The sequence below is a fragment of the Cryptomeria japonica genome, chromosome 4 (assembly GCF_030272615.1).
Source record: "Cryptomeria japonica chromosome 4, Sugi_1.0, whole genome shotgun sequence".
In the NCBI taxonomy this organism is placed as follows: domain Eukaryota; kingdom Viridiplantae; phylum Streptophyta; class Pinopsida; order Cupressales; family Cupressaceae; genus Cryptomeria; species Cryptomeria japonica.
Window position 1 is genome coordinate 104,545,195 of NC_081408.1, and position 13,969 is coordinate 104,559,163.

Consider the following 13,969-nt stretch of genomic DNA (forward strand, 5'->3'; position numbering starts at 1 on the left):
TGGTTTTCCAAGTGAGTGGATCGACTGTGTCAATTTCTACATTTCTACAGTTAATTTCTCTCTGCTCGTTAATGGTGTGGTTTGTGGCTTCTTCAAAGCAACTAATGGATTGTAGCAAGGGGACCCTCTATCCCCTGCTCTCTTTATCCTCATGGTATAAGTTCTTGGGAATTTAATTAAAATCAAGCAAGCGGTCAGGCAATGGAATGGCATTCGAGTCCATAGATTGATAGCGCCCATCACTCATTCACAATTCACTGACGACACAATCCTATTCGGTGAAGCTTCAATGAAGGAAGGCAAAAGAATTGTTGAAGTGTTAAATGAATATTCTAAATTGTTGGGTCAGGAAATGAATAAGGATAAATCGCATATTTTCTTTTTCAATACAGGCAAATTGACTCAGAATATATTCCATCTCCTTGGCTTCAATATTGCTGATCTTCCCCTCAAATACCTTGGGATTAGAATTAACATGGGCAACAGACAATCCCAAATTTGGATGATGTCCTAAACTCATGTAAGGTCAAAATGGAGCAATGGAAGAATAGATGGCTCACCCAGGCTGGTCGAATACTAATGATAAAATCGGTGTTAGCGGCGGTTCCAATCTATAGCATACAATGCTCCCTTTTGTCAAATCCGGTTGGTGCGAAATTAGACGGACTGTTAAAGAAATTCGTTTGGGATGGACTTAAGGATCATAGAAAGATACCTCTGATAAATTGGGATACCATGTGCATGCGGAAAGAGGATGGGGGTGTAGGGCTGATAAAAATGTATATTCAGAACCTTGCCCTTGGAGCGAAGCTACCTTGGAAGATGTATAAATGCCCTAATAAACTATGGTGCAAAATTTTCCAGAAAAAGTATCTGGACTCTAATGAACCTGATCGAATTTTCACTATTGCAAATTAAGAAAAAGGGCTCCCCCACCTGGAACTTTCTATGGAAAAGCAGGGATGTCATCACGAATCATATTTCTTGGAGAATTGACAATGGGTGCAAGGCAAAGTTCTAGAGGGACTCATGGGATGGGGAGTCGTCTCTTTCTAAAAGTTTCGACGATCAAGAATGGATCAATACCATCGAATTTGTTATAGGTGTACAAGTTGTCAATTATTTTGAGGGTGTCAAGCAGCATGGCACAAGGTCATGGAAATGAATAACTATAGGCAATCCGGATCAATGTAAAAAACTTGAATATTTGCTAAGAAATAGGACAATTCTAGCATCAGACGAGGAAGATAGTTTATTCTGGTGTGCTGCTAAGTCAGGGGAGTACAGTGTTAAGTTGGGCTATGAAGCCCAAAGACATAGAGCTATCAATCCGAGTTGGCCTAGTAGGTTGTGCTGGAATAAGTGGGTTATGCCTAAAGCATGGGCTTTCTTATGGATAGATCTGAATGGGAGAATTATCATTGGCGACAGATTGAAAATCATAGGTATTTAGGGACCAAGCTGGTGTGTGTTAGCAATGCTGGGGAAGAATTGGTGGACCATCTACTCTTCAATTGTAAATTTGCTCAAAGGTGTTGGGATTGGTTCATAAATATGGTTAACCTGTATACAGCTAGAAATGCATCGCTAAAAGAATTCCTTATCATGTGGTCATTATTCAGTCAGACAAAATGGGGTGCTCTATGGCTCATTGGCCCAACAATGATTGTTTGGACTATCTGGAAAGAATGAAAGAAACAAATATTCAAAGAATCATCTAAACCAATTGAATTAGTCATTGACAACCTTAAGAAAGTCATAGAAGAAGTCATTTGTGGTAAGTCAATGAATGTTAGGAAGTTCAAGTTCAACAATTGGGACTTGGAAATGGAAAGGAATTGGTCCTTCAAAAATGCTATATTCCATTATCCCCAAAAGAATATCAATAGGAAAGAAGTCAGGTGGGAGAAGCCTCATAGAAACTGGGTAAAACTCAACTTTGATGGGGCCTGTAGAGGCAATCTTGGGTAGGGTGGCTACAGAGCAGTCATTTAGAACGAGGATGGCAATAATTTGTTTGGCACCTACGTATATATTAGTTGCACTACAAATAATGAAGCTGAAATAAGAGCCCTCGAGGCTAGACTATTGCTTTGCAAACAGAAGGGTCTATCAAATGTACAGATTGAGGGCGATTCTTAGATAATCATAAATGGGGTGATTAACTCTAGACTACTAAACTAGAAATTAGCTAAATGGCTGCCACGCATTCATTCTCTACTCCAAGCAATTAAGCCATACAAAATATCTCACATCCACAAGGAAGGTAATTGAGTGGAAGACCTTTTTGCTAATCTTGGAGTCAATTCAGAAATAGCAGAAGTGTCAGTGGATCCTAAAGCAATGAGTATGGAGATTACGGATCTGTGCAGAAAAGACTTATTGATAAGGAAATGTGATAGTGTTGGATGATGATCCTTACAACTAGGCCTCCATTTTTAGGATAGGTGGCAGAGGTTTCGCTCACTTTGAGCAGGCTGGCTTCTCAAAAAATGCAGTGCCGACAGTCTGAGCTTCATGTGATTGACATAAGTGACTGTAGGGAAGATACTTGTAGCCTACAAGATCTTGGTTGTTTTGGCATGTGTTGTCCTATGTAGAATCTTCTAGATTTTAGAGAGTTTATTTATTGGCCTTCTTCAAGGTCTGACCTCATGGGTGAATAGGGTGCTTGGTGGGTCGCATACTTCTGATAGTGCGTAAGCTGGATTGTGAACTTGCATATGGCATACTTTGGCAACATCGGGTGTATGAATTGTGAAGAAACACTTGATGATCAACTCTATAGCTTGTTCATCACAGAAGAGCATGCTTATGATGCAGTAAAAGGGCTTATGGGGATCACACTTAACTTTGATCGCTACTGGTGTGACGCCATAGTTTATGAAGTTGTTCTTATGCCTCTAGTGGACATCATTGAGTGCAGGGAAAGAGCCGTGGAGATGCTGTGTGGGTTGTCAAGCCCATAAATGGGAATAGCATCGCCAACTCCATTTTAAGCCTGCCAGAGAACGAATCGATTATTATCCTAAAAACCTACTTCCAGTCGGATGTGTTTTTGCCCTCTGACTCAGAGAATGAAGATGAGGAGAGTGAAAGCGCAAATAGGTAGAGAAGGAAGAGCTGAAGGAGATGATGAGAACTTTCAAGGAGAATGCTTGGGAAGTCTTCAGGTGCGCTATGCAGAATGGGAACATGGCCCCATTTTGTACAATTGCAAGATCAGAGACATGGTGGTTCTTGGCTGGGGCTACTAAAAATGTAACTAATATTGGAGAGTTTGCTGGGGTCATCATGCAGACCCTCAATGGTGGTTCATAATATGCCTTAGGACTAAGTCTCACATTGTCCACTGGTGTGTTTTTATATTCTGGTATAGATTGGTAGTAGTGTCGACTGTGGTCTTGCTATTAGGCTGTGAGGCCTTTTTGTAACTTGTTTTTAATTAATACAAGGGCACTATCCCCTTATTGATAGCTCTTATCATTAATATATATATATATACATACATAAATACATACATATATATACATATATACATATAGATATATATATATATATACATACATATACATATGTACATATGTATATATATACATATGTACATATATATCTTGAATATCCCACATTCTTTAATATCTTGAAAGAACATTCCAAAACAATGTGCTTCATAGCTTCTATCATGACACATATCATCACTTGATATAGAAATGAACGTCCTTGATGATAATACGTTCATTTTCAGTACTCTCTATACCATCCACCTGAAAGTGTGCATGTCTATAGAAAACTTGTAAAAATATTGCAACTTACTTGGAATGATAATATTGACTTTGAATTTATATGTGAGGACTAAATTTATAGTTCTTTGAGAAATCTACGATTGAAAGAATACAACTTGGTGGAAAACAATTCTTTGAGTCACAAAATTGTTTAGCTTGCCATCTTGTACCATGACAATGTTGGATATGTGGATATATTTTATTACGAAATCTAGACATAAACTCAATGTAGGGTAATTCACTCTCTTTCAACACAATATGTTTGGATTCAGCTCCTAACTTAGTTTGGTATGTTTCATATTCAAATCTCTTCCACATAACTTGTGCATAAATATCAATATTTTTAGTTTGCAACACAAAATTACTGAAATGTCCACAATCATTGCATACACCTTTTCTACGCTATATTTTGAACTCATTTGAATGTTTTAATTTATCACATAAAATAGACTTCACAAATTGTGTTGTACTTGTAGGAATGACTAGATTTGGATTAATTGTTGCGATGATTTTTTTATATGATTGTAAGTGTAGATGAAATTCAACATGATTTCGACAACAAGTTTCATGTACCTTATTTATGTGTACAAAGAAAGTACACAATATCTCAAACATCCTTGAGAAATCTTCACATAATTCTTGCTTGAATGCTTCAAACAATTCACTTTGTGTTGTATCTAGAAAATCTTTTAGATGTGAAATTTTTGTACCATCTTTAAATATCATCTGTATAGTTTCCCTTCTATTGGAAGAAACATAAGAGTGGTTGGTCCAATATTCAATGACTTGTCTTTTTACATCTTTAGAAATTCTATCTTTTCTAGGAGCCCCACATATATTTACCCAATTATTTTCAATGTTTTCATCTAACATATTTCTCTTCCTAATGTATCTTTGAATAGTTCTTCTAGATAGCTTCATTAATTGAGAAATTGTGTGAACTTGATTTCTAATAGACAATTTCTTACTTGTAATAATATTCATCAATTATATACATGCAACACTTAAACCAACACCTCGACTTGCACTGTCAATACATTTCAATGCTTCTTACAAATTTTCAATTATAGTTTCTTTTACTAATATATCAGGTGATGTTTTCTTATTATCAATGCCCAACAACTCCAAAACATGGGTCATTTCTCTTTTCCTAAAGGACTTAGCAAATAATCGCGCTCTTCCAATAATAGACTTATTTTCAAAATAATCATCCCACATTTTCTTACAATGCAATTTTAATGTGCTTTTAGGTATCATATCTTCAGAAGGAATTTCATTGAAAATACTATCTTCATCCATTTCCATCAAATTTTCCATACCAGATGATGAGCCGAAATAATGGCTCTATTTTGATAGATTTTTGTCATAGTATTCCTGCTTAGGTCTTGTGTTTAGACAATATTTGGGTCAGAAGACTTTCCTAGTTGATGCCTTTTTAAATGTTTTTGGAACTGATTTGTCTGATAGTTAAGGTTGTCATATAATGATTTCTAGATGGTTCATCTATGTAAAATATCTAAATCAATCTTAAATCTGGTTTAATTTATTTCATGTTAACATTGGTAGATACATATGCTTTTTGTGCATGTTAAAACCATGATGCAGGGTCGGCCGTGAAGGAGGAAAGACTAAGCTAGCAGTTTAAAGGAACATCAAACATGCCACCACGATGCAGACCCAGTCAAAGAAAAGCAGCATTGAAGAAGACCATAACCACTTGATCGCTTCCTCAGCAGAGTGGTTTGTGGACATTTATAATTATTTTTAGTGGAGCTTAAATGTAGGAAGGAGATCATGCTATATCTTCTCAGCTGTAGGGTATATGTTGTTCTTCTGTGCTGAATTGTTCTTTAGTATAATAAACCCATTTGCCTATTTTGTTGGAATGTGGGTTGATCAGTATGGAATCTAAATTTGAGTATAGAATTTTCAATACCCATATTTTAGACTTATGTATTTTGCAGATAATTTGGAATAGAGAAATCAATGTTATTTTGATCTTATTAGTTGCAATCGAAGAATTTTGGATATACTCACTCAAGGGGGCCCACTTGGTGAGTCATCCCTTTGTGTTTTTCAGTTAATTTTCATCTTGCAATACTTGTTGTTTTGGCATTTGATTGTTCCTGCAACCACTGGAAATAGTTCTTGTGTCTGTTCCTACAGCCACAATGGGTAGAGTAGTTCGTATCCGTTGGCCTGAACCTTATCATTTGATAGCAGTTGCTTAAGTTACTTTCTGATTAAGTATTATTTCATCATGTTTCTGTACATTTATTTTAGAGAATTTCCTTTCCTATAGTAGGATAGAATGGTTGCAATATGAACTTAGTGCACATACTATGCTGGCCCATTTCAAGCTTACGTCCGTGGTTGATTAAATAAATGAGCCTTTGCTATAGGAAAGCTAACTATCCAGTAAGGATATCCAATCCCTAAAATGAGTTTTTATAACCTAGTTGCCATTCTGGTTGTGAGGACCAACACCAGAGAAAAGTTTTAAACTTGACTCTGTACCAATTTGATCTCGTACCTAAGTAGACGTTTCTTGAACATCAATAGATTGTTGTTGAGTATCTTTTGTATGACCTTTTAGCTTATCATCCATTTTACGATCATACAACCTTGATCCAATCCTCTTATTCTCCATTGAAAAAAATATTAAGATCCTCAATTTCACTTTGAACTTAAAAACACAAGCACATTTACCATATATAAAACAAAACATAGATGTGTGCTTTCAAGTTTTTGATTAAGGGAAAAACATGTTTCAAGGGGACTTGAAACCCCTTACAACAAGGTTATCTATACATATATAGTTATCTAACAATGTTAGAGTTAAATCTATACATAGACTTCATTTTTAAACGCATACATAATTATTGTTCTAGATAAATTTAAGATTTGTTCTAGTGTATACTATATATAATTTAGTTAAATTTACTTTTCTTTGTTCTTAAGAAAGAGAGTTCTATGATTTGTTTACACTAAATTGATTAAATGGAATGTATAAGTAATTTTCCATTCTTAAACTTTCTATATTGATTAAATGAAATGTGTTTCATCCATTTATCATTTGAAGAACACCAGTTTTTGAATAGTAGAAAATAAAAAAAATAAAGAAGGAAATAAGATCTAGTATCTACCATACATATAGGATAAGGAGTAAGATTTGGTCTATTTAGATTATATATTCGACCACATTATATATGAAAGTGATAATATCATTAATTGTTTGAAATCTAGTAGCTACTAGAGAGAAGTTGTGTTGTATAGGTGAATAAAATTATAATTTGTCACAAAATAGTGTCATATACTCAAATTTATTAGTGTTTAATATATTTTATAAATTCACTAAAGTTCATTTAGCATTTTTGGATTACTACAATAGTTAGTACAATAATTGAGAGACTTATTTTAATAATATTCTTATTTTTTAGTTGGTAATGTTAAAAAAAATTTGATCAATCAAAATAACATTACTACATTCTTTGTAATATTTCATCTTTCAATTTCTAAAAATGATTTGACAACTATTTTGAATGTATTTTAAACTTTAATAGTTTATTAGTAAATAAAAATGAATCTATGTACATGTAAATAAGAATGAATCCACACATATATATCAACACGTATAAAAGAATCCATCCACATAAATAAAAATGAATTCGCATACATGTAAATAAAAAGAGATGGACATACATGTAAATAAAAAGTACACAAATGCATATAAATGAATCCAATTGTTGGTATTTTGGATATGTTGATATGGTTTTGTCATTGATGTCAACACCTGTCATCACTTGCCAACACTTCGAGATTTTGGTTATGTTCATCGACAAGTCACAGACTTATACACACTCACCGACATTTGGTTCACCGACATATTATATTGTTCACCGGCACTTAGAATGACTTGGAGACTACTTGATTATGTCGAAGACATTATTTGATGACTTGGTTTTGGCGATTTGGTTAATTGTTTATTCGGGTTTGCATATTTTCTGTTACCGGCAAATTGGTCCAGGATATGCACCAACATGTATATCTATTTCAGATCAACACGACATGTTATGCAGATGATTTATTATTATTGTAAATTCATTGAGCCGACATCATGCATTGGGTATTGGTTTATTTGTAATTGATTTTATTGTAATATGTTTTAGTGAGCCGACCTATTCGAATTGGTCTTAGGTTATAGTATAAATGTAAGATCTCATTTGTGAGACAAAAGGGTTTGAATGCAAAAAGGATTGCAATAAGGTATAAGCAAAAATAAGTAGAGCTATACACGCAGACATCATTTGAAGGTTGAAGGAAGGATTTTGTGAAGGCAATCAAAACTTAACCGGTACTGAATCCAACATATGAAGATGCTATTTTGTGCAGTACATTATCATTGGATCTAACCATCCAATTGTAGTCAGTGTGACTCTCATTTTGTGATTGAGCAGTGAGGTCTAGGCATCTGGCCCTTCTACATGTGCAGAATCCATATTGTATACACATACTATCTGCAGTAGTATCATTTGATTGTGGGTAAGGCTTCTCACCATGGTTTTTCCCCTTACAGGGTTTCCACGTACAAATATTTGTGTTATGTGTTGTGGATGTTATTGTCTTTTTGTTTCATGCATTAATCTTTATTGGTACTGCAATTAACTATTAAGACTGTCTATCGACATAAAGTTTGGTTTACCAGTATTAAGCATTAATTTTTGGTTAAGTTAATTTTGGTTGAATTTATTGGACAAATGATTCACCCCCCCCTCTCAGTTGTCTTTGGGACCTAACAATTGGTATCAGAGCCTAGTTCTCTTTTTGCAGAAGTTTAACAGCTTCAGGAGATCCAATATCTTCTAACTATTTCAGGAAGGATAGTCCGAAACTTGATGGAACTAACTATGGCATATGGAAGATCAGGATGGAGACACATTTGAATTGTATTGGAAAAGACATATGGGATGTTACAAAGAATGGCTATACGGTTCCTACTCAAGGTCAACCTAATCCACCAACCTTGGCTAAAGATGAGGAAAATGATTGCAAAGCAAGAGAAACACTTTTGAGCACATTGTTAGATCAGAAAGTCATAGGATTGTCAGATAGATCTACTGCTAAAGCTATTTGAGACAAAATGGAAACATTGAATGAAGGAGATTCCATTTTCAAAATTGCAAAACTTGAATGCTTCCAGGTCAGGTATGAAAGTCTGAAAATGGAAGAAGAAGAAATAATTTCTGCTTTTATGAAAAGAGTAAATGAAATTGTTTTAGGTATACAATGTTTTGGAGGAACCTTAAGTGAAGATGAGATTGTTTCTAAAGTTTTAAGAGCTTTGTCACTGGCATATAAAATGAAAGTTACTTCTAGAAATGAACCGAGAACAATGCCTAATGCATCAGTATCTAGAGACACTTTGGTTGGAAAACTTTTAGCTTTTGAGATTGAGGAATTTGGTCCTATTACTACTATCAAGACGGATCTAGCTTTCAAGGCATCATCATCAACTGCAACATCATCATCATTATCTGATAAATCTGATTGGAAAACCATCTATGCAAGAGAACTTGAAGAAAGCAGGAGAGAAAATGAAGAACTTGAAGAACTTGAAGCAATATTTGCAAGGAAAATGCCTAAAGGTCCAATTGGAAGTAAGTATGAACGTAAAACACCCTTTAAATGTTTTAAATGTAATAAGATTGCTCATATGGCTTCTAGATTAAGAGACGAAGCTAAAAGAACATATAAGCCTAACCCTGACTATCAGAAATACAAATTCAAAAAGAATAGAGACAAATCTTGTTATTATGCTGATGAAGGAGTTACTGATGATTCTGATGAGGATCTGACAGACAATGGATGGGCTTTTGTTGCTATAACAGAAGATCAACCGACACCTACTGTTCAACTGGTAGAGTAGGCCCTAGCACCTAAAATTGAAGATAAGGATGAATGGATTATTGATTCAGGATGTTCACATCACATGACTGGTAATAAGAGTAAATTCTTAACCTTTCAGAATTACAATGGAGTTCTAGTAAGATTTGGAGATGATAAAGCTTGTTTGATCAAAGGAAAAGGAACTATATCTTTTGATGGTAAGCACAATATTGATAATGTTTACTATGTTGAAGGTTTGAAGCATAATCTTTTGAGTGTTAGTCAATTAGTTGAGAAAGGATTTCAGTTACAATTCAAGAATGGTAAATGCAAAATCTTAAACAGAACTGGTTTGGAAATTGCAACCAGTAATTAGACTAGAGGTAATATATTTCCTTTGAACAACAATGAGAAAGCATGTTTGATTGCACATATTGATGAAAGTTAGTTATGGTATAAGAGACTTTGTCATGTAAATTTTGATTGCATTGTGAAAATCAATACAACTAAGGCAGTTAGAGATTTACCTAAGATTGTTAAACCTCACAATTCGGTATGTAAGGAATGTTAATTAGGAAAGCAAGTTAGAGAAACTTTCAAGAGTATTTCAGAGAAGTCTAACAATGTTCTTGATTTAATTCATATTGATTTATGTGGTCCAACAAGAACTAGAAGCATACAAGGAGATAGGTATTTTATGCTAATCATTGATGACTATTCTAGAATGTGTTGGGTTACTTTTCTCAGAGAAAAATTTGAAGCATTTGGGAAATTCAAACTATTCAAGGTGATGGTAGAAAATGAAACCAACAAAAAAATCAAATGGTTAAGATCAGATCAAGGAGGTGAATTCACATCTAAGGAATTTAATACATTTTGTGAAGTGAATGGGATCAGAAGATAGATATCAACACCCCTGACACACCAGCAGAATGGAGTTGTGGAAAGGAAAAACAAAACTATCTTGGATGCAGCCAGAAGTATGATATCAGAAGCAAATCTACCTCATATATACTGGAGAGAAGTGGTCAATACAATAGTTTATACATTCAACAGAGTTCACATGAGAGGTGAAACCGGTAAGACCCCATGTGAACTATGGTTTGGTAATACTCCTACTCTTAAATATTTCAGAATATTTGGAAGTAAATTCTATATTAGAAGAGATGAGTATATTGGCAAATTTGATCTAAGAGCAAGGCATATAGATGTTTTTACAAGAGATTGCAGAAAATTGTTGAGAGTGCAAATGTGAAGATTGATGAATAGTTTAGAGGAAATTCAAGGTACACAGGCTTTGAATTGACAATAGAGATAATCACAAATGAAACTATTATGAATACATTGGTACAAAATGGTGATCCAGTGACACCGACATCATCTAGAGATTCAACAGTCACTGAAGAACAACAACAAGTAAAAACACCCTGGTATGTAAAACTAAATCATTCTGAAGATCAAATAATTGGAAACAAATTTCAAGGAGTTATGGCTAGAGGAAGATTGGCAAATGAAGAGGTATGTCTTATTTCTCAAATTGAACCTACATAAATCAATGAGGAATGTCAAGATAAATATTGGATTAAAGCTATGGAAGATGAATTGGAACAAATTGAAAGGAATAACACTTGGTCATTAGTTCCCCGACCTAAAGACAAAAACGTAATTAGAACTAAATGGGTTTTCAGAAATAGACTTAATGAAGATGGTAAGGTAATTAGAAACAAAGAAAGATTAGTGTGTAAGGGATATTCACAGAAAGAAGGAATTGATTACAATGAAACCTTTGCACCGGTAGCTAGAATTGAGTTAGTCAGACTTTTATTGGCTTTTGTAGCACACAAGAACTATAAAGTATATCAAATGGATGTTAAATGTACATTTTTGAATGGAGATCTTGAAGAGAAGTTTATATTGAACAACTTGATGGGTTTTCTTTGATAGATAACAAAGACATGGTTTGCAGTTTAAGGAAAACTTTATATGGATTGAAACAAGCTCCTAGAGCTTGGTATGCTAGATTGGACAAATATGTTTTGAAGCTTGGATACACTAAAGGAAATGATGACAAAAATCTATATTACAAAGTGACTAATGATGAAATCTTGGTTATTGAAGTTTTTGTTGATGATATATCTTTGGAGGAGAAGATGGATTGTGTAAAGATTTTTCTAACAAATTGCTGCAAGAATTTGAAATTTCTATGATTGGAGAGATAAAATTCTTTTTAGGATTGCAGATTTCATAGACTGATAAAGGTATATTCCTATGTCAATCTAAGTACTTGAAGGAATTACTAAAGAAATTTGGCATGGAAAACTGTAAACCGGTAAAACACCTATGACTACAACTGATAAACTATGTTTGAAGGATGAATCAACACCTGTTAATCCAACTAGCTACAAGTCTATGATAGGAGGTTTATTGTATTTGACACAAACAAGATCTGATATTATGAATGCAGTATGTATTGTTTCAATATTTCAGAGTAATCCTAAAGAAAATCATGAGTCAACAATGAAAAGGATTTTCCCGGTAGCTACAAGGCACTACAAATCTTGGTTTATGGTATTCTAGAGATGAAAATTTTGATTTATGTGCATACACAGATGCTAATTGGGCAGGAGATGTGGATGATAGAAAAAGAACCACCGGTGGAGCATTTTTTCTTGGTAGCAGACTAATTTCATGGTTGAGCAAGAAACAGAGTTGTACAAGTCTATCAACAACAGAATCAGAATATGTTGCAACAACAACTAATTGTACATAGGTATTATGGATCAAGTAAATGTTGAAGCACATAAAGGTAAAATGCAAGGAACCTATAACTATCTACTGTGATAATATGGCAGCAATTGATATATCAAAGAACCCAGTATTTCACTCTAAGACTAAACATGTTTCTATCAAATTCAATTTTTTAAAGGAGAATGTTGAAGCAAAAGAAGTGAAATTGGTTTATGTGAATACTAAAGAGGAGATTGTAGATATTTTTACAAATCCTTTGCCTAAGGAAACATTTGAGTATCTTAGAGAGAAATTTGGAGTCCTACCCCCACCGGTAGAGACTTAGGAAGTTGATGTTTGTCATCAACCGGTAGAATTAACTGAGAAATATTTTATTCCAACTTTGATGAGGAGAGCTGCTTCTCAGGGGGATTAGCTGGTATATTAAATAAGTTGGTATTTTGTATTTGGTTTTGTATTTCTTTGGCATTTGATGTCAAAGGGGGAGAGATTGATATGGAAAAACACATTATCTTTTTCTTTTGGGGAGAGATTATTCCTAGGAGGAGAGATATTATGTATTTTGATTTCTGGTTAATGATCTCTTTGGGAGATTGTTGGTTTTTGGTTTTTGGCATTTCTGTTTTGGCACTTTGATGGTTTTTCCATCTTGTGTTGCCATCAATGCCAAAGGGGGAGATTGTTGGTATTTTGGATATGTTGATATGGTTTTTTCATTGATGTCAACACCTATCATCACTTGTCAACACTTATCAACACTTGGAGATTTTGGGTATGTTCACCAACAAGTCACAGACTTATACATAGTCACCGGTATTTGGTTCACCGATAGATTATATTGTTCACCGACACTTGGAATGACTTGGAGACTACTTGGTTATGTCGAAGACATTATTCGATCACTTGGTTTTGGCGATTTGGTTAATTGTTTATTTGGGTTTGCATATTTGCTGTTATAGGCAAATTGGTCCAAGATATGCACCGATAGGTATATCTATTCCAGATCAGCACGACACGTTATGGAGATGATGTATTATTATTGTAAATGCATTGACCCGACATCATGCATCAGATATTGATTTATTTGTAATTGATTTTATTGTAATATCTTTTAGTGAGCTGACCTATTCAAATTGGTCTTAGGTTATGGTATGTTATGGTATAAATGTAAGATCTCATTTGTGAGACAAAAGGGTGTGAATGCGAAAAGGATTACAATAAGGTATATGTAAAAATAAGAAGAGCTATACACGTAGACATCATTTGAAGGTTGAAGGAAGGATTTTGTGAAGTCAATCAAAACTTAATCGGTACTGAATCCAGCATATGAAGATGCTATTTTGTGCAGTACATTATCATTGGATCTAACCATCCAATTGTATTCAGTGTGATTCTCATTTTGTGATTGAGCAGTGATCTCTAGGTAGCAGGCCTTTCTGCATGTGCAGAATCCATATTGTATACACATACTATCTGCAGTAGTATCATTTGATTGTGGGTAAGGCTTCCCACCATGGTTTTCCCCCTTATAGGGTTTCCACGTACAAATATTT